At 44.5% G+C, this 26,232-nt stretch overlaps 2 pseudogenes; one reads left to right on the top strand and one right to left on the bottom strand.

The window, feature by feature from the left end:
• Positions 1 to 1,724: 1,724 nt before the first annotated feature.
• Positions 1,725 to 1,930, bottom strand: LOC142286398 (U2 spliceosomal RNA; annotated as a pseudogene).
• A 17,246-nt stretch (positions 1,931 to 19,176) lies between these two features.
• On the top strand, positions 19,177 to 19,382 carry LOC142286397 (U2 spliceosomal RNA; annotated as a pseudogene).
• Positions 19,383 to 26,232: the final 6,850 nt, after the last annotated feature.

The raw sequence follows: 26,232 nt of genomic DNA, 5'->3' as shown, positions 1-26,232 counted from the left end.
AAGAACCGGGCGTTAGAAAAAATGTGCACGGCCCAATGAATCAAGTCGGTTCTTCATATTCATGGTTTAAGCCCTTGGGTTCCAACGTGCCCAGAGTATATATCCAGAAAGATTCCCTTTCTTTGAGCTTCCTAATTCTATTGCCTCCTCTGCGTATGGCTGGGACATGTTCGATGACTTGGAATCTTAATTGGGCCACTGTGTGATTATGCGTCACAAAATGGTGTGGGACTGGTAATAGAATCTGCTTACAATGTATTGTTGACTTGTGCTTAGCACAAAAAAAGGGAATCTTTCTGGATATGTACTCTGGACACATTAAAACCCAAGGGCTTAAACCGTGAATATGAAGTACAGACTTGATTCATTGGGCCGTGCACCATGTCACCATGTGTGCAATTGCATTGTCCAATGGCTCACAATGGTTATGCGTTTTCATTGGATGGATAATCGAAGCCATGTTTTTTTCCTTTCTCTTGGGTTTGTTGTGTGAGTAGCCTATAGGATTAAGTTAGTTACCGCAGGCAGTGGATTTAGCTTCCTGTCTTTGGTCCAGTGGTAGATTGATTGTTTGGTCTATGAGCTGTTATGGGTTTTAATCCAGGTGAATGCCCATGGGCTGCCTATAACTGTGTGAAATATGTAGTTTTACTGGGCTGGGATGAGAGAATCCATCGAAGCATGGTGTAGGGATTGTGGTTCCTGTGTGCTAAGAAGAAAGGCTAGCACCAGCCAGAAAGCCCCATTACAGCCAATAATCAACCGCTAGCCGCTGGAACTCGTTGCTCTAGATCATGTCAAACTCTCACCAAGCAGGAATAGATACATTAGCCCACCATCCCACCCAAAGAGCAACTTCTGCTGCGCAGCTGGCTTTCTAGGCAGCAGCGCTATTGTGATGTCAGCGGGGGACATTGTGACAAGCCAGTGTTCCGTCACTTCATGTTGTGCACTGTTCAAACGGAAAATACATCAACAGGCAGACTACAGAAAAGCTTACTGACAAAGGATAGAGAGGGGCTTTCTCAGAGGGCTTTTTACAGTTTGTCTATTCCCAATTAGCCGTTTAAGTATGCTTAATGAAAGTACTAATTCTTTCATAGGCCGCCCATTCTTAGTATTTGACGTTCCTTATATTGCGGTATCAGGCTTCGCAGCAGGTTGCAAAACATTCATCACCCATGACTGTCCCCAATTGGGCTCAGAAGCTAAATGTCTATCATGACCTCTCTTTTTGAAAGTCCAAGAGCAAGCAAACTCTTCCTCCAGGAGAGGGAGCCAACAGATCACTAAAGACATCATCATTGCTCAAAGAAAACACCGAAAAACAATGGAAGCTTTAATTGGAGTGGAATCTGATAGACAGCACCTGATGCCAAGTCTGCATCTTCTAACACCTGCAGTCACTGCAGCAGCTGAATCCAATGTGTCCAAAAGGGATCTATTCTATTCAATTGCAAATGATCTAGATAAGACTGAGAATAAGATACTGCACGGGACATAGCAGAGTTGGTCAAGTTGAGTGGAGATGAGTTTGCTATTTGGCACAGCTTTTGCATCAATAAAGCAAGTAAAAGGTGTGAAAGATAAAAAAAAAGGGTGAAAGTGTGAAAAGTGAATTGGCCAAATTGAGGTGCATATAAAGTTTTTGCTTTCTTTCAATTCACTAATGAGGCTCATTTGAATCAGGTGAATTGAGTTCTGCTTTTGGAAACTCGGTTAAGAAGGGGTGCACCGGTCCTGGAGGTACTGCAATACCAGGTCAATGCGTGGAGTGGACAGAGCAAGATTTTTTCCATCTCCTTGTTCTAAAAATCCATTTAATATATGGTCCCTAGAGAGGGGACGTATCAGATATTAAACTGATAAGAACAGATTTAATTTTTTTTTTTTCTGTTTATCAGTAGGACTTCAAAATAACAAAGGTGATCGCCTCCCGTTGCCTGGGAACCGTCCAGGCACAAGAGGGCTATGTGTCACCAGAAGGCGCACACACTCCCTCAAGGCCGGCAGACGTGCAATCCCAGGCACCTTCCAGTACCGACCAAGGTAGCGTCCTCCGAAACTACACTTGATCTTAGCCAAAAGGCCGAGAAGCTATAACCCGAATTGGTTACGGCCTTGAGTGGCACCCTGGCCTATACCGGACACATCTTAGGGAGAGGGAGACAAACCCACGCCTACAGAAGACATTTTGTCACCCAAGCCAAACCCTTGAAAAGGCTGTTTTGCAGAGCAAAAACAAGGAGAATGGTACTTTTTGCAGCCGCCGCCCACTGCAATGAATCTGAATAACTCCTCCTTTTGGGCACAAGCACCTCCCCTCCCCCTTGCAGTCTTTCCAATTCATGATACAAAAAGACGGACGGACAGGACAGGACAGGACCATCTGCCTGACTTTCCGTCACTGCCACCCTTTGCCATCCTTGCCCGTAGAAAGCCCTTTCATCATCCCCAAACCCTAATCTTTTCCCTTCCCTTCCCAGCTGCGTCTCACTCCCTTTCATTAGGAAGTGAGCGCAGCCTTTTCTCCGTTCTGCACATGCGCGACGTTAAACACAAATGCGCAGGCGTGCGTTCCATTAGCCTCACTGCATTCCACTCCCATACAGGAAGTGGGCACAGCTATTACTACGGTCGCACATAAAAGAACCCACGGCCACCACTGCACATAGCTGACTCCACCACAGGACACCCACTTCTACACCAACGCAGGTAAGACAGGATCGGCACCTCTATGCTCCCGTTACAATCAGGCTCAGTCACCATGTGATAACGCTCTCAACTCTTTAGTTGCAGGCTCCCCTTGCTTCACCTCCACTGGCTGTGCTGCCATTTCCTCTCCCACCTGGAAGTTATACTTTATTCCACTATTTTCCTGTTTCTCTCTTCCCCCTTTTCCCATAACCTACTTTTATCTGCATTTGTGGGGTATCTATATGCTATTTACATCATAGTTTTATTCATTAATATGGAAGGGAAGAGTGCCCATGAGAGTGTTGAACTGCGGAGAGCAAAAGATTAAGCTGCTCCGATTTGCCACCATTGATAAGCTGTTCTCAGTAGATACACATGCTATCCAAACAGCAGCATCCACCATTGCTTCAGCCCACCCATTCAGTGACAGCTCACCAAGTCAGCCAGAGGAGTGATGTAAGGAATTACACGTAGGCACTGACTCCACACCTTCACATCACAAGAAGGGGGTCTACAGGCTAGTGCAAGAATACGAGCAAGTCTTCAGCAAACATCCGCTAGACTTTTGAAAAATAAAAGGGGTCAAACACTACATCCCCACAAGTGCACACCCACCCATCAAAGAGAGATATAAGCCAAATCTACCTGCACATTACCAGTGTACCAAGGACATGTTGAGCAACATGAAGGAGGCTGGGGTTATCCGTGACAGTTGTAGCCTCTGGGCAGCTCCGTTGGTCCTGTTAAAGAAGAAGGACAGCACCACTCCCCTGTATTGAGGAATAGCTAGCTGCATTGACAACTGCAAATAATTTTTCTACCCTTGATCTCACTAGTCACTATTGGCAAGTGTCCGTTGCTGAGGCAGACCGGAAGAAGACCGCCTTTGCCACCCCGATGGGTCTCTGCGAGTTCAAAAGCATGCCCTTCGAGCTGTGCAATTTGCCAGGAACCTTCCAGAGGCTGATGGAATGCTGCTTGGGACACCGAAACTTTGAAACGGTACTGCTATACCTTTATGATGTTATTGTTTATTCTAACGCAAACAAGATTTTAGGGTGTATAAAAAGGGAGATTAGATCCGATGATCCCAACGTATTGTTACCCCTCTATAAATCACTTGTAAGGCCACATCTGGAATATGGGGTAAAGTCCTGAGCAGGTTGATAACCATTGGTTTGAGCATGGTAGGGTGTAGTACGCATCTTCCTGCATCGGTAAAAGCTGCAGAAGTCCTTGAAGATTTCCGCTTCAAAGGCAGTGCCTTGATCTGTGAGGACTCTCTCTGAGTAGCCATGAGGTCTGCATAAGTGTGCTTGGAAGACCTTCGCTGCAGTATGGGCCATTAGATCTTTGACTTGTACCACAACCATAAATCTCGAGTAGTTGTCTACCATCGTAAGTGCATACGTGAGCTCACCTCGATATTCTGCAACAAAACTCCCTTTTTCGATTTCAGTTTCAGCAAACACTCCTCTTCCTGTAGAAAATATTTATCATTACCTAAGACAGTCATTCTAATGCATGACAATATTAAGGCAATTTAGTTAAAACTTGTTTTAACTCACCTTTAAGGGGATTGATGTATTTCATGGTCAATCCAGGTTTGTCAGTGATGGCACTGACATAATGTATGGCGTCTTTTTCGGGCGTTATCCTTTGCCTTTTCATTGTGAAAATCCAGTTGCCTATATCAAAGCAAATTCTACTACTTGTAAAGTATGCAGAAAATGAAATGTAGAACATATAACATCAACTGCTTAGGAACGCATCATAGGTTAGTACTTAAAAGGATATTGTCATGTTCTAGTCATAATGCAAGCTGGACATTTTTCATGTTACCCTGTAATCGCCGGCCTGTTCTAATGCTCACAAGCCAAGATATAGGCTCAGCTGCTAAGGCTTCCCTCTGCCTTCTGAATGAAAATTGAATATGTCTGGCTCACTGTGTATATAGCAGGTGCTCAGAAAAAATAAGAGTTAATTCAATAGAAATAGCTCTGGCACACTATAGTGATCAATAACGTAAGAAAAGAACTCTTAGAATGCTGAAAATTCTTTATTTGTGCAAAAGGATAATTCATCCAACGTTTCGAACTTGTTTTTAGGTCTTTATCAAGGATAAAGTTATCTAAGATCATAAAGGGTTACAAAACCATATAAACACGTAATTAGTACATAGTACAACATAACAGTACAATATATTGCTACTTGAGAGTACAATGGGTCAAATGACCATGATGCACATACAAAAAAATTTTCCAAAGCCATAGTGAAAACATTTGTACTGAGGAAAGAAAATTTCCACATGACCTATCTGGAGAAACATTCTGGATCAAACAACCAAAAATAGTCAAGCAGGTAAATACACACCTATATGGATAACAGGATGATATGTGTTCAATTGTATAGCGTCATTGCCATTAAGGTACAAATGGAAAACTTGCAATCCTATATAGTGAAGGAAATGAACACATATAATATCAAAGAACACAGGAACATGGGTGTGAGAAAAACCTCAATGTTTATACTTTGTTCTTTATAATGGTGTGAACATGTATATGTCTCAGTACCTTATGAACTTGAGAATTCTAGTGAGTAGATGATGAAAGCCTATTCCAGAACTGGAATCGGTAAATAATTGTAGGTGGAATCTAAATGAAAAGATGGTACAAGTGTTATCATGACACGTGGGCTATAACACAATGGACCGTGTGACAAAGAAGAAAGGAGAGAAAGAAGAGGAAGAAAATGGAACTACCTGTAACATTACGTGATAGTCACTGGTAAGTATCACTTGACAATTCAGGTGAAAAAGGATTCCTTTATTAAAGGGTTCTCAGTCGCCTCAAGATCATGAAATACTAGGGTAAATGATATGAGAATGGGTAAGAAGCACCACTAAAGGAAATATGAGATGCAGGACATATATCTATAAACCCCTGAACTACATGATAGAAATAAAAAGAAGAAAAAAGAAAAAAAAGAAGAAAGAAGAAGAACACATAGAATGCGGAAAGAGAATGGGTACAACTACCTGAGTTACTGCAGGGAGGCCCCTGGTAGGTATTGTGAGGGTTAGTGGAATTCCTTCACTGAAGGGTTCTCAGTTGCCTCAGGTTCGTGAAAAATGCTATAGACAAATAATGCCCGGAGAAAAGGGGTTCATATACAGCGAATAATGGTAATACAAGGTACATGTGTCCCATGTAATAGTATAAATATATATATATTGTACTAAGCTCTACACCAGAAATAGAAAGTAGTCCCTCTGCCTTCTGTCTAGGTGCCCTGAGTTATGTCCTGTAAACTGTCACAGTGACCTAGACACACATGTGTAGTAGGGGAATATCCCTGCTGAGATGCCAGTGCTAGAGCACTCGTTTGCTGTGGAGTTGAACGCTATGTGAGCAGTTCTTACCTTCAATGAGCAGAAGTCTCTTTTTTCAGATTTCAATATCTCTGTGGGTATCTGGCAGAAATATGGAATACTCTTTACTGCTAAGACCCTGTACACCACTCCCACTAAAGGGGGCTTTACACGCTGCGACATCGCTAATGCGGAGTCGTTGGGGTCACGGAATTTGTGACGCACATCCGGCCGCATTAGCGATGTTGCTGCGTGTGATACCGATGAGCGATTTTGCATCGTTGCAAAAACGTGCAAAATCGCTCATCGGTGACATGGGTCTCCATTCTCGATTATCGTTACTGCAGCAGTAACGATGTAGTTCGTCACTCCTGCGGTAGCACACATCGCTCCGTGTGACACCGCAGAAACTAGGAACCTCTCCTTACCTGCCTCCCAGCCGCTATGAGGAAGGAAGGAGGTGGGCGGGATGTTCCGGCCACTCATCTCCGCCCCTCCGCTGCTATTGGGCGGTCGCTCAGTGACGTCGCTGTGACGCCGCACGGACCGCCCCCTTAGAAAGGAGGCGGTTCGCCGGACACAGCGACGTCGCCGGGCAGGTAAGTATGTGTGACGGGTCTGGTCGGTGTTTGTGCGGCATGGGCAGCGATTTGCCCGTGTCGCGCAACAGATGGGGGCGGGTACCCACACTAGCGATATCGGGACCGATATCGCAGTGTGTAAAGTAGCCTTTAGTCACATGACCAAGACTGTATCTGTGTCCCTACAACACACTTGAGACAAATGTGTGTGTGAGCCTGCATTGTGGGGTATATATAATATATTATAGAGCTGGGAAGGATCATTCTAAGCAGTGAGCTGTTCCAGTATTTGTAGGAAAATACCCAGTAGAAGCATCAAACACAGCACCAATACCTCCCATCAGTATTCCACCACAGTGCCATGTAACCCATGCCCTACACTCCCATCTACACCAATACTATACAGGCACAAACTAGTATATCTGACTAAAAGCCCCCAAAATATGAAGAACGGCCTATAGTTGAGTGTGGATATAAAATCTATGTGAGCAGAGCTAGAATAGAAATCACTGATCGCATTGAAGTCATTCTGACCATAAATCACCATGATATCAAGGTGAGGAGTTGTGTGTTACTGCTGGGAGGAAAGGGTTAACAGTGGAATATTAAGGTGCATTTCTGTGTGCAGTGTTACTAGTCAATGTAACAATTCAGTATGAGCTGCTCTTGGTGCCGGGGGAGGGAGATGCTCTCCTGAGCAAGATAGATGGGGAATGAACATGATATCTATATAGTGTAAGGCAGGGGGTCTCAAACCAGGTGATCATGTCTGATCAACTGGTTACATTATGTCTGATTACCTTGTCTAACAGTTTTTTCTCCCCTTTCTTTACCTTCCAGGTTCCCATAGTCACGTGAAATATCCCTGTTGCACTTGATTACGGCTCACTATTCACTATAGGATGTCTTATATCTAACATCACACTCTCACCCATCAGCACTCTATAGGTTTGTATAAGGTATGCGCTTACACATCCGGTCCTCCATAGGTATTTCCACTTATGTAACACTATCCCTATGATCACTCATAACTCATACCCTTGTAGTCAATTACAGCCCCTTCTCCCTTTCCATCTATAATTTTGCCAGTACAATATTAGTTTACATTAGGCACACACTCACATATTCCTTTCCTTAGTGATTTATTGTAATTCACATTCACATACAATTCTCTATGCCTGCCCCATTACTACATTCATACCTACTTGACCCTATCCTGATACCCCTTGTCTCACCTTGTTGGTCCCTACACCTGTTATCATGTCCTTTCCTGTGTCTGTCTTGTCACACAACACATTTTAGCATATAACTTGTGCTCCTTATTACCTGTCCTGCCTATTAGAATTATGTCCATTATGTCCATGCATGGCCCAATGAATCAAGTCTGTACTTCATATTCATGGTTTAAGCCTTTGGGTTCCAATGTGCCCAGAGTATATATCCAGAAAGATTCCCTTTCTTTGAGCTTCCTAATTCTATTGCCTCCTCTGCGTATGGCTTGGACATGTCCGATGACTTGGAATCTTAATTGGATCACTGTGTGATTATGCGTCACAAAATGGTGTGGGACTGGTAATAGAATCTGCTTACAATGTATTGTTGACTTGTGTTTAGCTCAAAGAAAGAGAATCTTTCTGGATATGTACTCTGGGCACATTAGAACCCAAGGGCTTAAACCGTGAATATGAAGTAAAGACTTGATTCATTGGGCCGTGCACCATGTCACCAAGTGTCCAATTGCATTGTCCAATGGCTCACAATGGTTATGCGTTTTCATTGGATGGATAATCGAAGCCATGTTTTTTTCCTTTCTGTTGGGTTTGTTGTGTGAGTAGCCTATAGGATTAAGTTGGTTACCGCAGGCAGTGGATTTAACTTCCTGTCTTTGGTCCAGTGGTAGATGGATTGTCTGGTCTATGAGCTGTTATTGGTTTGAATGCAGGTGAATGCCCATGGGCTGCTTATGACTGTGTAAAATAGTATTGATTCATGATGGATTTCAGACTACATGTAGATATCTTCAGTCTTTCTATCCACATCATTTAAATGAACATTATCCATGCAGCTTGAAATTCATCCAATAAGAGAAGCAACCTTGTACAACCAATCTGATAAGGGCACAGTATATCCTAAGGGAAGGTTATGGCTATAAAAGGGGACTTCTTGGAGTCACCAGGTTGTTGATGGATGTTGCATGATCTAGTCTAAGCTCTTAGGAGCTGGCTAGGGGATCAGAACCAGGATGCCTTGTGGACTCGGTCTAGGGACTTTGGCTTCAACTAGAGGATCACTTGGCTACATGGCTTCAATCTAGGGGCTCCAATTCCGATTGGAGATCATAACCGCAATCTAGGGATTTCGACTCCGGCTGCCAGGATTATACCATATCATCATACCAGAGACTACTTAAGGAAGAAACCCAGGTTGGACAATTTTGTCACCTGGCTACAGACTTTGCAGACCTCAGCCAGCTTCCTAAATCTGGCGCTATTCTATTGTCGGTGGGTGCCCGACAAATTACACAGCTATGTAAAATTTTGGTTTATGAAACTTCAAATCCAGTGACTGATTATTATGTTTTCTAATGTCCTGATTTAAAAAAAAAAATAAATATTTTTTTTTAACCATCAAATATTGATTTTGTACAATCCATGTGTGAAGTTACATACAAGTGACATGAACAAGAAAAATACTTATTGTAACCAAAAATATTCACAATTTTATATATAAAATACATTTATTTATTGTACAGTCATTCTGCAACTTTATTAGAAATTTATTCTTGCACTTTTTCCTTTTCTCTAGATCCCCCTTTTCTCTTATAGAAGGCCTGTGGATCTTCTCTGTGAAGCATCCGGCAATCATGTTCACGTTTCATTTACTTTGGTATCGTCGTTCCATCTCCTTGATATTCCGATGAAAACCTTCTTGTTCTTCCCACCAGCACCAAGGTTTTCAGACAAGTAGTCCAAATAGGAATGTAAAAAATGTAACTTCAAATTCATTAGACAACCCAAGGCTTTGAAACGTTTCAGCATGTTCTCCACGATGGACTTAAATTTTGATTCTTTGTTGTTACCTAGAAACGTATTTATTGCTTCTTTCAAAGAGTCCCAAGCCCTTTTTTCAACAGTTTTCATTATTGTTTAAAACACGTCATCCTTCATTCATGGGTTTCTGAATATCCGAACCCACAAAAATGCTTTTGTGCTGCCCCTGTGCCAGCAGCCGCCGTTGGTCGGATCCAGACCTTCTAAGAGAGTGGCTCGACCCGGGGGTCTCGCGGACATGTCGAATAAAAGGAGGAATGTAGATGTATGGGCTAGGCCGTATTAAGTTTGTGACGCCACCAACGGTGTGTGGTGAGGTGGGACACCACCGCTGCCGTTATGGGATACCCGGGAGAGATGTAGTGGCAGCTGGATGTTAACCCCTCCGTGTGTAGGGATGATTGCCCCGGGGCCCAGTGTCTTTGTGCAGGGTATGGTGATGGCAAGGGCCGGCGCGCCTGAGCAAGCAGGGGGATGTTTGGTTACTCACAGTAAATGAATCACACGAGTCTTTCGGTAAACCAAAGGTGCTGGTGGCCTGCCGCCCCGGCCGGTTGCATTCAGGTCCCCCACCCAGGCTGGTGGTCGCTGTCCTTTACTCTGCACTTGTTTTTGTGTATGGTGGACTGCCTGGTCTGGAACTCAGGAGTCCGCTCCCGGCTGGATATGGCCTAAGGAGCCGTGCCCGCAGGCGCTGGCCCGTGGGATCTAAGGGCCCTGGCGGTGGCCTTATCCCTATCAGTGGGCTGTTGTCTTCTTTGAGGGACTTTAGGTGGGATAGGACCTATAATCCTGCCCTCAATCATTTAATTAGCTAGGCCGCTGGTTTCGGTCCTGGCTTCAGGGTCCTAGGTGACTAGGGTTTCAGGTCGGCTGTGTGTTTCCTAAGTGAGGAAAGGTGTTGTGCGGGGGCCTATCTGTAACTACCTGGTTTTGTCAGGGCATCACACCTTCCTTCAGACTTGATTCTGACAGTCCCTGAAACTTGGTACACAGGTACTTAAACATCTCTCCTTCTTTCAGTAGCGCTTTCACAAACAGCTTCATCAGTCCAAGCTTACAGTGGAGTGGTGGCAAGAGAACTTTAGGTGGGATCAACTAAGCTTTATGCAACAATGTTCTTGAGTCCCGGTTACAAAGATGTTCTTGTTGGCCAATTTTTTTTGCTCCAGTGAAGAGTCCTAACCTGGCTTTCCAATTCACACAAAAAGCATGTGTTCTGCCTTCTTTTACGTAATGCTGTGAATCTCTAGCATACAGCTAAACCCTAGTTCACATTTCAAATAAACAGACTGTGGAGTTCAATAGCCTTGATTTATTAGCTGGTAACGTGAACTTGATTGCAGTATACATGGAATATACAGTGAATATAGGAATATCCAAGATGCAGTTGAAGACAGAATACGGTATATCCAAGATACTGTTTTATACGGGTAAAAACTATAACAAGAAAATGATTACAGTCAGTACAGTGTTAATACAGAGTTAACATAGCATAACAGTACATGAGATGCAGTTCTTACGAGAATGTAGGTGAAAGGTCACTGCATCTGCAATACATAGAAATCCTATCTAGACAAACAAGACAGGGATGACACTAAAGGTGTAGAAGTACAATGTACAATGCATTTACTACACTCTTCCATCTAGGATTCTATCACTAACACATGTAATTTGCTTTGCTCACCGGATTACACTAGGCAGGGGTGAATGTACAGAGAGGTAAGTCGGCATGTCCTTTCCTGACAAATCCAAAGAGAAAATGGCTGCAGGCTTCTTCTCAGCTCAGGGAGGCATTCCTTACCCAGAATACATTTAGCTTAAAGGGAAACTCAGCAATTCAAAAGAATAACAATGACCTCTAGGGGTTGTAACAGAAATTTCAATGAATGACTATTAGCAGGCTGCCATGAGGCAGAACAGCATGGGTATTTAATATATCCTCCTTGCTGCCCAAGAAGCAATGAGAACATTTTTAGACCACCACATATTGACCATCCATGCTCCTTGTAGTTAAGTTTCTTGAGAATAAAGTCTAAATTCTCACAGCTTTCTTCCAAGTGCATAGCATGTGTGACGCCCTGGACTAGCCAGGTAGTCACAAACACAAAATCACACACACCCCCTCCCCTGGATAGTCTACATCAGTCACACAAAATCCTTGTTGCCTCCTCCAGGGTCTGATGTCCACACCAGGTGGGGCGGAGCCAGGCGGTTGGCCCCACCCACCGAGGAGTTCACAGGCCTGGAGGCGGGAAAAAGCAGTTAGTTTAGTTTTGTAGTGGAAAGTGAGAGGACAGAAACTGTTAGTGTCTGGGTAGGAGCCCAGGCACTGTCAGCAAGGTCGGCAGACGGTGGTGGCCGTCTGCAGGAGGTGGTACAAGTCAGCTGAACCGTAGGACCGGGGACGGGCGGTGACCCGAGGGGAACTGAACCGGTGAGCGGATCTGTACCAAGCACAAAGTTGAAGCCAAAGTCCCTAGACCGAGTCCACAAGGCATCCTGGTTCTGATCCCCTAGCCAGCTCCTAAGAGCTTAGACTAGATCATGCAACATCCATCAACAACCTGGTGACTCCAAGAAGTCCCCTTTTATAGCCATAACCTTCCCTTAGGATATACTGTGCCCTTATCAGATTGGTTGTACAAGGTTGCTTCTCTTATTGGATGAATTTCAAGCTGCATGGATAATGTTCATTTAAATGATGTGGATAGAAAGACTGAAGATATCTACATGTAGTCTGAAATCCATCATGAATCAATACTATTTTACACAGTCATAAGCAGCCCATGGGCATTCACCTGCATTCAAACCAATAACAGCTCATAGACCAGACAATCCATCTACCACTGGACCAAAGACAGGAAGTTAAATCCACTGCCTGCGGTAACCAACTTAATCCTATAGGCTACTCACACAACAAACCCAACAGAAAGGAAAAAAACATGGCTTCGATTATCCATCCAATGAAAACGCATAACCATTGTGAGCCATTGGACAATGCAATTGGACACTTGGTGACATGGTGCACGGCCCAATGAATCAAGTCTTTACTTCATATTCACGGTTTAAGCCCTTGGGTTCTAATGTGCCCAGAGTACATATCCAGAAAGATTCTCTTTCTTTGAGCTAAACACAAGTCAACAATACATTGTAAGCAGATTCTATTACCAGTCCCACACCATTTTGTGACGCATAATCACACAGTGATCCAATTAAGATTCCAAGTCATCGGACATGTCCAAGCCATACGCAGAGGAGGCAATAGAATTAGGAAGCTCAAAGAAAGGGAATCTTTCTGGATATATACTCTGGGCACATTGGAACCCAAAGGCTTAAACCATGAATATGAAGTACAGACTTGATTCATTGGGCCATGCATGGACATAATGGACATAATTCTAATAGGCAGGACAGGTAATAAGGAGCACAAGTTATATGCTAAAATGTGTTGTGTGACAAGACAGACACAGGAAAGGACATGATAACAGGTGTAGGGACCAACAAGGTGAGACAAGGGGTATCAGGATAGGGTCAAGTAGGTATGAATGTAGTAATGGGGCAGGCATAGAGAATTGTATGTGAATGTGAATTACAATAAATCACTAAGGAAAGGAATATGTGAGTGTGTGCCTAATGTAAACTAATATTGTACTGGCAAAATTATAGATGGAAAGGGAGAAGGGGAGGGGGGAGAGAGGAGGCTGTAATTGACTACAAGGGTATGAGTTATGAGTGATCATAGGGATAGTGTTACATAAGTGGAAATACCTATGGAGGACCGGATGTGTAAGCGCATACCTTATACAAACCTATAGAGTGCTGATGGGTGAGAGTGTGATGTTAGATATAAGACATCCTATAGTGAATAGTGAGCCGTAATCAAGTGCAACAGGGATATTTCACGTGACTATGGGAACCTGGAAGGTAAAGAAAGGGGAGAAAAAACTGTTAGACAAGGTAATCAGACATAATGTAACCAGTTGATCAGACATGATCACCTGGTTTGAGACCCCCTGCCTTACACTATATAGATATCATGTTCATTCCCCATCTATCTTGCTCAGGAGAGCATCTCCCTCCCCCGGCACCAAGAGCAGCTCATACTGAATTGTTACATTGACTAGTAACACTGCACACAGAAATGCACCTTAATATTCCACTGTTAACCCTTTCCTCCCAGCAGTAACACACAACTCCTCACCTTGATATCATGGTGATTTATGGTCAGAATGACTTCAATGCGATCAGTGATTTCTATTCTAGCTCTGCTCACATAGATTTTATATCCACACTCAACTATAGGCCGTTCTTCATATTTTGGGGGCTTTTAGTCAGATATACTAGTTTGTGCCTGTATAGTATTGGTGTAGATGGGAGTGTAGGGCATGGGTTACATGGCACTGTGGTGGAATACTGATGGGAGGTATTGGTGCTGTGTTTGATGCTTCTACTGGGTATTTTCCTACAAATACTGGAACAGCTCACTGCTTAGAATGATCCTTCCCAGCTCTATAATATATTATATATACCCCACAATGCAGGCTCACACACACATTTGTCTCAAGTGTGTTGTAGGGACACAGATACAGTCTTGGTCATGTGACTAAAGGCTACTTTACACACTGCGATATCGGTCCCGATATCGCTAGTGTGGGTACCCGCCCCCATCTGTTGCGCGACACGGGCAAATCGCTGCCCATGCCGCACAAACACCGACCAGACCCGTCACACATACTTACCTGCCCGGCGACGTCGCTGTGCCCGGCGAACCGCCTCCTTTCTAAGGGGGCGGTCCGTGCGGCGTCACAGCGACGTCACTGAGCGACCGCCCAATAGCAGCGGAGGGGCGGAGATGAGTGGCCGGAACATCCCGCCCACCTCCTTCCTTCCTCATAGCGGCTGGGAGGCAGGTAAGGAGAGGTTCCTAGTTTCTGCGGTGTCACACGGAGCGATGTGTGCTACCGCAGGAGTGACGAACTACATCGTTACTGCTGCAGTAACGATAATCGAGAATGGAGACCCATGTCACCGATGAGCGATTTTGCACGTTTTTGCAACGATGCAAAATCGCTCATCGGTATCACACGCAGCAACATCGCTAATGCGGCCGGATGTGCGTCACAAATTCCGTGACCCCAACGACTCCGCATTAGCGATGTCGCAGCGTGTAAAGCCCCCTTTAGTGGGAGTGGTGTACAGGGTCTTAGCAGTAAAGAGTATTCCATATTTCTGCCAGATACCCACAGAGATATTGAAATCTGAAAAAAGAGACTTCTGCTCATTGAAGGTAAGAACTGCTCACATAGCGTTCAACTCCACAGCAAACGAGTGCTCTAGCACTGGCATCTCAGCAGGGATATTCCCCTACTACACATGTGTGTCTAGGTCACTGTGACAGTTTACAGGACATAACTCAGGGCACCTAGACAGAAGGCAGAGGGACTACTTTCTATTTCTGGTGTAGAGCTTAGTACAATATATATATATTTATACTATTACATGGGACACATGTACCTTGTATTACCATTATTCGCTGTATATGAACCCCTTTTCTCCGGGCATTATTTGTCTATAGCATTTTTCACGAACCTGAGGCAACTGAGAACCCTTCAGTGAAGGAATTCCACTAACCCTCACAATACCTACCAGGGGCCTCCCTGCAGTAACTCAGGTAGTTGTACCCATTCTCTTTCCGCATTCTATGTGTTCTTCTTCTTTCTTCTTTTTTTTCTTTTTTCTTCTTTTTATTTCTATCATGTAGTTCAGGGGTTTATAGATATATGTCCTGCATCTCATATTTCCTTTAGTGGTGCTTCTTACCCATTCTCATATCATTTACCCTAGTATTTCATGATCCTGAGGCGACTGAGAACCCTTTAATAAAGGAATCCTTTTTCACCTGAATTGTCAAGTGATACTTACCAGTGACTATCACGTAATGTTACAGGTAGTTCCATTTTCTTCCTCTTCTTTCTCTCCTTTCTTCTTTGTCACACGGTCCATTGTGTTATAGCCCACGTGTCATGATAACACTTGTACCATCTTTTCATTTAGATTCCACCTACAATTATTTACCGATTCCAGTTCTGGAATAGGCTTTCATCATCTACTCACTAGAATTCTCAAGTTCATAAGGTACTGAGACATATACATGTTCACACCATTATAAAGAACAAAGTATAAACATTGAGGTTTTTCTCACACCCATGTTCCTGTGTTCTTTGATATGATATGTGTTCATTTCCTTCACTATATAGGATTGCAAGTTTTCCATTTGTACCTTAATGGCAATGACGCTATACAATTGAACACATATCATCCTGTTATCCATATAGGTGTGTATTTACCTGCTTGACTATTTTTGGTTGTTTGATCCAGAATGTTTCTCCAGATAGGTCATGTGGAAATTTTCTTTCCTCAGTACAAATGTTTTCACTATGGCTTTGGAAAATTTTTTTGTATGTGCATCATGGTCATTTGACCCATTGTACTCTCAAGTAGCAATATATTGTACTGTTATGTTGTACTATGTACTAATTACGTGTTTATATGGTTTTGTAACCCTTTATGATCTTAGATAACTTTATCCTTGATAAAGACCTAAAAACAAGTTCGAAACGTTGGATGAATTATCCTTTTGCACAAATAAAGAATTTTCAGCATTCTAAGAGTTCTTTTCTTACGTTATTGATCACTATAGTGTGCCAGAGCTATTTCTATTGAATTAACTCTTATTTTTTCTGAGCACCTGCTATATACACAGTGAGCCAGACATATTCAATTTTCATTCAGAAGGCAGAGGGAAGCCTTAGCAGCTGAGCCTATATCTTGGCTTGTGAGCATTAGAACAGGCCGGCGATTACAGGGTAACATGAAAAATGTCCAGCTTGCATTATGACTAGAACATGACAATATCCTTTTAAGTACTAACCTATGATGCGTTCCTAAGCAGTTGATGTTATATGTTCTACATTTCATTTTCTGCATACTTTACAAGTAGTAGAATTTGCTTTGATATAGGCAACTGGATTTTCACAATGAAAAGGCAAAGGATAACGCCCGAAAAAGACGCCATACATTATGTCAGTGCCATCACTGACAAACCTGGATTGACCATGAAATACATCAATCCCCTTAAAGGTGAGTTAAAACAAGTTTTAACTAAATTGCCTTAATATTGTCATGCATTAGAATGACTGTCTTAGGTAATGATAAATATTTTCTACAGGAAGAGGAGTGTTTGCTGAAACTGAAATCGAAAAAGGGAGTTTTGTTGCAGAATATCGAGGTGAGCTCACGTATGCACTTACGATGGTAGACAACTACTCGAGATTTATGGTTGTGGTACAAGTCAAAGATCTAATGGCCCATACTGCAGCGAAGGTCTTCCAAGCACACTTATGCAGACCTCATGGCTACTCAGAGAGAGTCCTCACAGATCAAGGCACTGCCTTTGAAGCGGAAATCTTCAAGGACTTCTGCAGCTTTTACCGATGCAGGAAGATGCGTACTACACCCTACCATGCTCAAACCAATGGTTATCAACCTGCTCAGGACTTTACCCCATATTCCAGATGTGGCCTTACAAGTGATTTATAGAGGGGTAACAATACGTTGGGATCATCGGATCTAATCTCCCTTTTTATACACCCTAAAATCTTGTTTGCGTTAGAATAAACAATAACATCATAAAGGTATAGCAGTACCGTTTCAAAGTTTCGGTGTCCCAAGCAGCATTTCATCAGCCTCTGGAAGGTTCCTGGCAAATTGCACAGCTCGAAGGGCATGCTTTTGAACTCGCAGAGACCCATCGGGGTGGCAAAGGCGGTCTTCTTCCGGTCTGCCTCAGCAACGGACACTTGCCAATAGTGACTAGTGAGATCAAGGGTAGAAAAATAATTTGCAGTTGTCAATGCAGCTAGCTATTCCTCAATACAGGGGAGTGGTGCTGTCCTTCTTCTTTAACAGGACCAACGGAGCTGCCCAGAGGCTACAACTGTCACGGATAACCCCAGCCTCCTTCATGTTGCTCAACATGTCCTTGGTACACTGGTAATGTGCAGGTAGATTTGGCTTATATCTCTCTTTGATGGGTGGGTGTGCACTTGTGGGGATGTAGTGTTTGACCCCTTTTATTTTTCAAAAGTCTAGCGGATGTTTGCTGAAGACTTGCTCGTATTCTTGCACTAGCCTGTAGACCCCCTTCTTGTGATGTGAAGGTGTGGAGTCAGTGCCTACGTGTAATTCCTTACACCACTCCTCTGGCTGACTTGGTGAGCTGTCACTGAATGGGTGGGCTGAAGCAATGGTGGATGCTGCTGTTTGGATAGCATGTGTATCTACTGAGAACAGCTTATCAATGGTGGCAAATCGGAGCAGCTTAATCTTTTGCTCTCCGCAGTTCAACACTCTCATGGGCACTCTTCCCTTCCATATTAATGAATAAAACTATGATGTAAATAGCATATAGATACCCCACAAATGCAGATAAAAGTAGGTTATGGGAAAAGGGGGAAGAGAGAAACAGGAAAATAGTGGAATAAAGTATAACTTCCAGGTGGGAGAGGAAATGGCAGCACAGCCAGTGGAGGTGAAGCAAGGGGAGCCTGCAACTAAAGAGTTGAGAGCGTTATCACATGGTGACTGAGCCTGATTGTAACGGGAGCATAGAGGTGCCGATCCTGTCTTACCTGCGTTGGTGTAGAAGTGGGTGTCCTGTGGTGGAGTCAGCTATGTGCAGTGGTGGCCGTGGGTTCTTTTATGTGCGACCGTAGTAATAGCTGTGCCCACTTCCTGTATGGGAGTGGAATGCAGTGAGGCTAATGGAACGCACGCCTGCGCATTTGTGTTTAACGTCGCGCATGTGCAGAACGGAGAAAAGGCTGCGCTCACTTCCTAATGAAAGGGAGTGAGACGCAGCTGGGAAGGGAAGGGAAAAGATTAGGGTTTGGGGATGATGAAAGGGCTTTCTACGGGCAAGGATGGCAAAGGGTGGCAGTGACGGAAAGTCAGGCAGATGGTCCTGTCCTGTCCTGTCCGTCCGTCTTTTTGTATCATGAATTGGAAAGACTGCAAGGGGGAGGGGAGGTGCTTGTGCCCAAAAGGAGGAGTTATTCAGATTCATTGCAGTGGGCGGCGGCTGCAAAAAGTACCATTCTCCTTGTTTTTGCTCTGCAAAACAGCCTTTTCAAGGGTTTGGCTTGGGTGACAAAATGTCTTCTGTAGGCGTGGGTTTGTCTCCCTCTCCCTAAGATGTGTCCGGTATAGGCCAGGGTGCCACTCAAGGCCGTAACCAATTCGGGTTATAGCTTCTCGGCCTTTTGGCTAAGATCAAGTGTAGTTTCGGAGGACGCTACCTTGGTCGGTACTGGAAGGTGCCTGGGATTGCACGTCTGCCGGCCTTGAGGGAGTGTGTGCGCCTTCTGGTGACACATAGCCCTCTTGTGCCTGGACGGTTCCCAGGCAACGGGAGGCGATCACCTTTGTTATTTTGAAGTCCTACTGATAAACAGAAAAAAAAAAAATTAAATCTGTTCTTATCAGTTTAATATCTGATACGTCCCCTCTCTAGGGACCATATATTAAATGGATTTTTAGAACAAGGAGATGGAAAAAATCTTGCTCTGTCCACTCCACGCATTGACCTGGTATTGCAGTACCTCCAGGACCGGTGCACCCCTTCTTAACCGAGTTTCCAAAAGCAGAACTCAATTCACCTGATTCAAATGAGCCTCATTAGTGAATTGAAAGAAAGCAAAAACTTTATATGCACCTCAATTTGGCCAATTCACTTTTCACACTTTCACCCTTTTTTTTTATCTTTCACACCTTTTACTTGCTTTATTGATGCAAAAGCTGTGCCAAATAGCAAACTCATCTCCACTCAACTTGACCAACTCTGCTATGTCCCGTGCAGTATCTTATTCTCAGTCTTATCTAGATCATTTGCAATTGAATAGAATAGATCCCTTTTGGACACATTGGATTCAGCTGCTGCAGTGACTGCAGGTGTTAGAAGATGCAGACTTGGCATCAGGTGCTGTCTATCAGATTCCACTCCAATTAAAGCTTCCATTGTTTTTCGGTGTTTTCTTTGAGCAATGATGATGTCTTTAGTGATCTGTTGGCTCCCTCTCCTGGAGGAAGAGTTTGCTTGCTCTTGGACTTTCAAAAAGAGAGGTCATGATAGACATTTAGCTTCTGAGCCCAATTGGGGACAGTCATGGGTGATGAATGTTTTGCAACCTGCTGCGAAGCCTGATACCGCAATATAAGGAACGTCAAATACTAAGAATGGGCGGCCTATGAAAGAATTAGTACTTTCATTAAGCATACTTAAACGGCTAATTGGGAATAGACAAACTGTAAAAAGCCCTCTGAGAAAGCCCCTCTCTATCCTTTGTCAGTAAGCTTTTCTGTAGTCTGCCTGTTGATGTATTTTCCGTTTGAACAGTGCACAACATGAAGTGACGGAACACTGGCTTGTCACAATGTCCCCCGCTGACATCACAATAGCGCTGCTGCCTAGAAAGCCAGCTGCGCAGCAGAAGTTGCTCTTTGGGTGGGATGGTGGGCTAATGTATCTATTCCTGCTTGGTGAGAGTTTGACATGATCTAGAGCAACGAGTTCCAGCGGCTAGCGGTTGATTATTGGCTGTAATGGGGCTTTCTGGCTGGTGCTAGCCTTTCTTCTTAGCACACAGGAACCACAATCCCTACACCATGCTTCGATGGATTCTCTCATCCCAGCCCAGTAAAACTACATATTTCACACAGTTATAGGCAGCCCATGGGCATTCACCTGGATTAAAACCCATAACAGCTCATAGACCAAACAATCAATCTACCACTGGACCAAAGACAGGAAGCTAAATCCACTGCCTGCGGTAACTAACTTAATCCTATAGGCTACTCACACAACAAACCCAAGAGAAAGGAAAAAAACATGGCTTCGATTATCCATCCAATGAAAACGCATAACCATTGTGAGCCATTGGACAATGCAATTGCACACATGGTGACATGGTGCACGGCCCAATGAATCAAGTCTGTACTTCATATTCACGGTTTAAGCCCTTGGGTTTTAATGTGTCCAGAGTACATATCCAGAAAGATTCCCTTTTTTTGTGCTAAGCACAAGTCAACAATACATTGTAAGCAGATTCTATTACCAGTCCCACACCATTTTGTGACGCATAATCACACAGTGGCCCAATTAAGATTCCAAGTCATCGAACATGTCCCAGCCATACGCAGAGGAGGCAATAGAATTAGGAAGCTCAAAGAAAGGGAATCTTTCTGGATATATACTCTGGGCACGTTGGAACCCAAGGGCTTAAACCATGAATATGAAGAACCGACTTGATTCATTGGGCCGTGCACATTTTTTCTAACGCCCGGTTCTTTTTCGTGTTCACACTATATATGGTTCCACTATGTATGGAGTTCCATTCTTCCTTGTTTTTTATTTGTCATGTTTGTCATGTCTGATCAACTGGTTACATTATGTCTGATTACCTTGTCTAACAGTTTTTTCTCCCCTTTCTTTACCTTCCATGTTCCCATAGTCACGTGAAATATCCCTGTTGCACTTGATTACGGCTCACTATTCACTATAGGATGTCTTATATCTAACATCACACTCTCACCCATCAGCACTCTATAGGTTTGTATAAGGTATGCGCTTACACATCCGGTCCTCCATAGGTATTTCCACTTATGTAACACTATCCCTATGATCACTCATAACTCATACCCTTGTAGTCAATTACAGCCTCCTCTTTCCCCCCCTCCCCTTCTCCCTTTCCATCTATAATTTTGCCATATATACTAGCAAACACTCAGTGTACCTAGTGGCATCCTATTCGTGGCTATTGGACCTTGCTATAGTCCCACTAGTGCCAAGACATTTGCAGAGCGCATCTGCCTGCGTTGCACACTCCAACTAATTATAAGTAAGCCATTATACTAGCAAACACTCAGTGTACCTAGTGGCATCCTATTCGTGGCTATTGGACCTTGCTATAGTCCCACTAGTGCAAAGACATTTGCAGAGCACGTCTGCCTGCATTGCACACTCCAACTTTTTTAAACTAAGCAATTTTACTAGCAAACACTCAGTGTACCTAGTGGCATCCTATACGTGGCTATTGGACTTTGCTATAGTCCCACTAGTGCCAAGACATTTGCAGAGCGCATCTGCCTGCGTTGCACACTCCAACTAATTTTAACTTAGCCATTATACTAGCAAACACTCAGTGTACCTAGTGGCATCCTATACGTGGCTATTGGACTTTGCTATAGTCCCACTAGTGCCAAGACATTTGCAGAGCGCATCTGCCTGCGTTGCACACTCCAACTAATTATAAGTAAGCCATTATACTAGCAAACACTCAGTGTACCTAGTGGCATCCTATACGTGGCTATTGGACCTTGCTATAGTCCCACTAGTGCCAAGACATTTGCAGAGCGCATCTGCCTGCGTTGCACACTCCAACTAATTATAAGTAAGCCATTATACTAGCAAACACTCAGTGTACCTAGTGGCATCCTATACGTGGCTATTGGACTTTGCTATAGTCCCACTAGTGCCAAGACATTTGCAGAGCGCATCTGCCTGCGTTGCACACTCCAACTAATTATAAGTAAGCCATTATACTAGCAAACACTCAGTGTACCTAGTGGCATCCTATACGTGGCTATTGGACCTTGCTATAGTCCCACTAGTGCCAAGACATTTGCAGAGCGCATCTGCCTGCGTTGCACACTCCAACTAATTATAAGTAAGCCATTATACTAGCAAATACTCAGTGTACCTAGTGGCATCCTATCTGTGGCTATTGGACTTTGCTATAGTCCCACTAGTGCCAAGACATTTGCAGAGCGCATCTGCCTGCGTTGCACACTCCAACTAATTATAAGTAAGCCATTATACTAGCAAACACTCAGTGTACCTAGTGGCATCCTATACGTGGCTATTGGACTTTGCTATAGTCCCACTAGTGCCAAGACATTTGCAGAGCGCATCTGCCTGCGTTGCACACTCCAACTAATTATAAGTAAGCCATTATACTAGCAAACACTCAGTGTACCTAGTGGCATCCTATACGTGGCTATTGGACTTTGCTATAGTCCCACTAGTGCCAAGACATTTGCAGAGCGCATCTGCCTGCGTTGCACACTCCAACTAATTTTAACTTAGCCATTATACTAGCAAACACTCAGTGTACCTAGTGGCATCCTATACGTGGCTATTGGACTTTGCTATAGTCCCACTAGTGCCAAGACATTTGCAGAGCGCATCTGCCTGCGTTGCACACTCCAACTAATTATAAGTAAGCCATTATACTAGCAAACACTCAGTGTACCTAGTGGCATCCTATACGTGGCTATTGGACTTTGCTATAGTCCCACTAGTGCCAAGACATTTGCAGAGCGCATCTGCCTGCGTTGCACACTCCAACTAATTTTAACTTAGCCATTATACTAGCAAACACTCAGTGTACCTAGTGGCATCCTATACGTGGCTATTGGACTTTGCTATAGTCCCACTAGTGCCAAGACATTTGCAGAGCGCATCTGCCTGCGTTGCACACTCCAACTCATTATAACTAAGTTGCATTGTCAGGGATATTTATTCTTTATTATTCTGCTGTTAATAAAGCTAGACCACCACTGCAATCTTCACCACCTCTCAATTTTTACTACCACATTTTCAGTCCACAATCTTGTCGCAATCAACATGAGTGGCAAAATGACAGATGCTGGTGGAAAGGGGAAGAGGCGTGGTGGAAAAGGCAAAAAAGGTTTTGTCTGTGGGGAAAGTGGCAAAGCTCCATTATCATCTGCTGAAGATAGACCATCTACCAGCAAAAGTAAGATGTCTACTACTTACCGTGGACAATCCGATGTGCTCCCTTTTTTACGGACACGAACAACAGGAAGAAAGGTAGATGATGGGCAAAAAAGGAAAATGCTTGAATGGATCTCAAGTGGTCCAACAAGTGCCCTCTCAGCCACTTCAAGTACCGCATCCAAAAAACACCAGTCCTCTGAGTTGTCATCCCAATCACACTTGATTTCTCCCAGCTCTGAAGTCTCCATCAGCCCTGCACAGTATGGTGGAACTGAGATGGCTGAGTCTGCAGAGCTGTTCAGTCACACTATAGCCTGGGAATCAGAGGTCTGCTCCCAAGCTACAGTGAGTACAGAACAGGAAATGGTCTGCAGTGATGCCCAGAACCTTTGTGACTCTGATTCAGGCCGTGAGGACCAAGTTTCTGAGCATAATGTTGACCCTTTGTCACAAACTGTAACACCTGTGGTTATAGACAATGAGGAACATACTGATGAAGATGAGACGCAGATACCCGATTTGGATGACAACTTAAATATTCGGTCAGGGCAAGAAGAGGCTCGGTCTGAGGGGGAGGGGAGTGCAAACACAACAATTGATGATGAAGTTCTAGATCCCACCTACTGTCAACCCCCAGTCAGGCACTCGAGGAGGTCAACAGAGGCGGTGGAGGAGGATGCAACCGACGACGAAGTTACCTTGCGCCTTCCTGGACAGAGTCGGAGCACTGGTAGCACGTCTACAACTGCATCCTCAGCCACCACTCTGCCTATGAGCATTATTCGGGGTGGATCAACAGGTCGCATGGCCTCTAAGCCTTGCCTAGCCTGGTCCTTTTTTGACATAGAAAAAGATCGCCCAAATCATGTGATATGTAAAATTTGTCATGATTCTCTTAGTAGAGGTCAAAACCTCAGCAGTTTGACAACTTCTTCCATGAATCGTCACATGAATAAATATCATAGGTCCCGGTGGGAAGCTCACTGTGCTGCAATGCTGCAAGAGCGAACCATCCACCGCCCGCCCCTTCCAGTGCATCCGCGCGCTCTTCATCTTCTAGGACTGTGGGGACAGCTGTCACACCTGTTTTTCCACGCCAAACTTCCACCACTGTAACCGCAACAGGCAGTTTGCTTGTAAGGTCGTCTGTTGGTTTGGAAGGGGAAACAAGTGAGTGTGTACAGCTCTCTCAGACATCGATAGCACCAACGTTGGATGAAGGCAACATCATGTCTCCGCCTGCACTTTCCTCACAAACCTGCATTTTTCCAGGGACACCCTACTCAACACCGTCTACACACAGCAGCCAGATCTCTGTCCCTCAGATGTGGTCAAATAAAAGGCCACTTCCTCCGACCCATGACAAAGCTAAGAGGTTGACTCTATCCCTCTGTAAGCTGTTGGCTACCGAAATGCTGCCTTTCCGCCTAGTGGACACACAGGATTTTAGAGACCTTATGTCTGTCGCTGTGCCCCAGTACCAGATGCCTAGTCGCCACTACTTCTCTAAGAAAGGTGTGCCCGTGCTACACCAGCATGTCGCACACAACATCACCGCTTCCTTGAGAAACTCTGTGTGTGAACGGGTGCATTTCACCACCGATACTTGGACCAGTAAGCATGGACAGGGACGTTACATGTCGCTGACTGGGCACTGGGTAACTATGGTGATAGATGGTGAAGGGTCTGCTGCACAAGTCTTGCCGTCCCCACGACTTGTGTGTCAATCCTCTGTCTGTCCAAGTTCCGCCACAGCTTCTGCATCCTCCACCTCATCTGGGTCCTCCACCTCCGCCCCAAGCCTGCCTGGTCAGGCCACCAGCGTTCTCACTGCGCAGAAGGAATCACGCACGCCTCATTACTATGCTGGCAGCAGAGCGTAACGGCATCAGGCGGTCTTTAGCTTGACATGTCTTGGGAATAAGAGTCACACAGCTGAGGAGTTGTGGTCAGCTCTGCGGTCCGAGTTTAATAAATGGTTGTCTCCACTCAACCTGCAGCCTGGTAAGGCCGTGTGCGACAATGCTGCAAACCTGGGTGCGGCACTTCGCCTGGGCATTGTGACACACGTACCTTGTATGGCTCACGTGTTGAACCTTGTCGTCCAGCAATTTTTAACACACTATCCCGGCCTAGATGGCCTTCTGAACAGGGCACGAAAACTGTCAGCTCACTTCCGCCGTTCAAGCGCCGCAGCAGAGCGACTTGCATCGCTCCAGAAGTCTTTCGGCCTGCCGGTTCATCGCCTGAAATGCGATGTGGCGACACGCTGGAATTCAACTCTCCACATGTTACAGCGACTGTGGCAGCACCGCAGAGCCCTGGTGCAATACGTCATGACGTATAGCCTGGGCCAACGAGATGCAGAGGTGTGGCAGATCACCCTGATGGAGTGGTCTCAGATCAAGGACCTATGCACCCTTCTGCACAGTTTCGACATGGCGACGAATATGTTTAGCTCTGACAATGCCATTATCAGCATGACGATTCCAGTCATTTACATGCTGGAGCACACGCTAAACACTATTCGGAGTCAGGGGGTGGGACAACATGAAGGGGAGGAACTACAGGAGGATTCATATGCGCAAGGGACAACAACATCACCAAGGTCCAGACGTTCATCATCACCAACGCAGCAGGCATGGGACCATGGGGAACAGGGATCGACAAGGGCGC

This window comes from Anomaloglossus baeobatrachus, unplaced genomic scaffold (assembly GCF_048569485.1).
Source record: "Anomaloglossus baeobatrachus isolate aAnoBae1 unplaced genomic scaffold, aAnoBae1.hap1 Scaffold_657, whole genome shotgun sequence".
Lineage (NCBI taxonomy): Eukaryota > Metazoa > Chordata > Amphibia > Anura > Aromobatidae > Anomaloglossus > Anomaloglossus baeobatrachus.
This window is presented reverse-complemented; position numbering and strand designations above follow the sequence as displayed.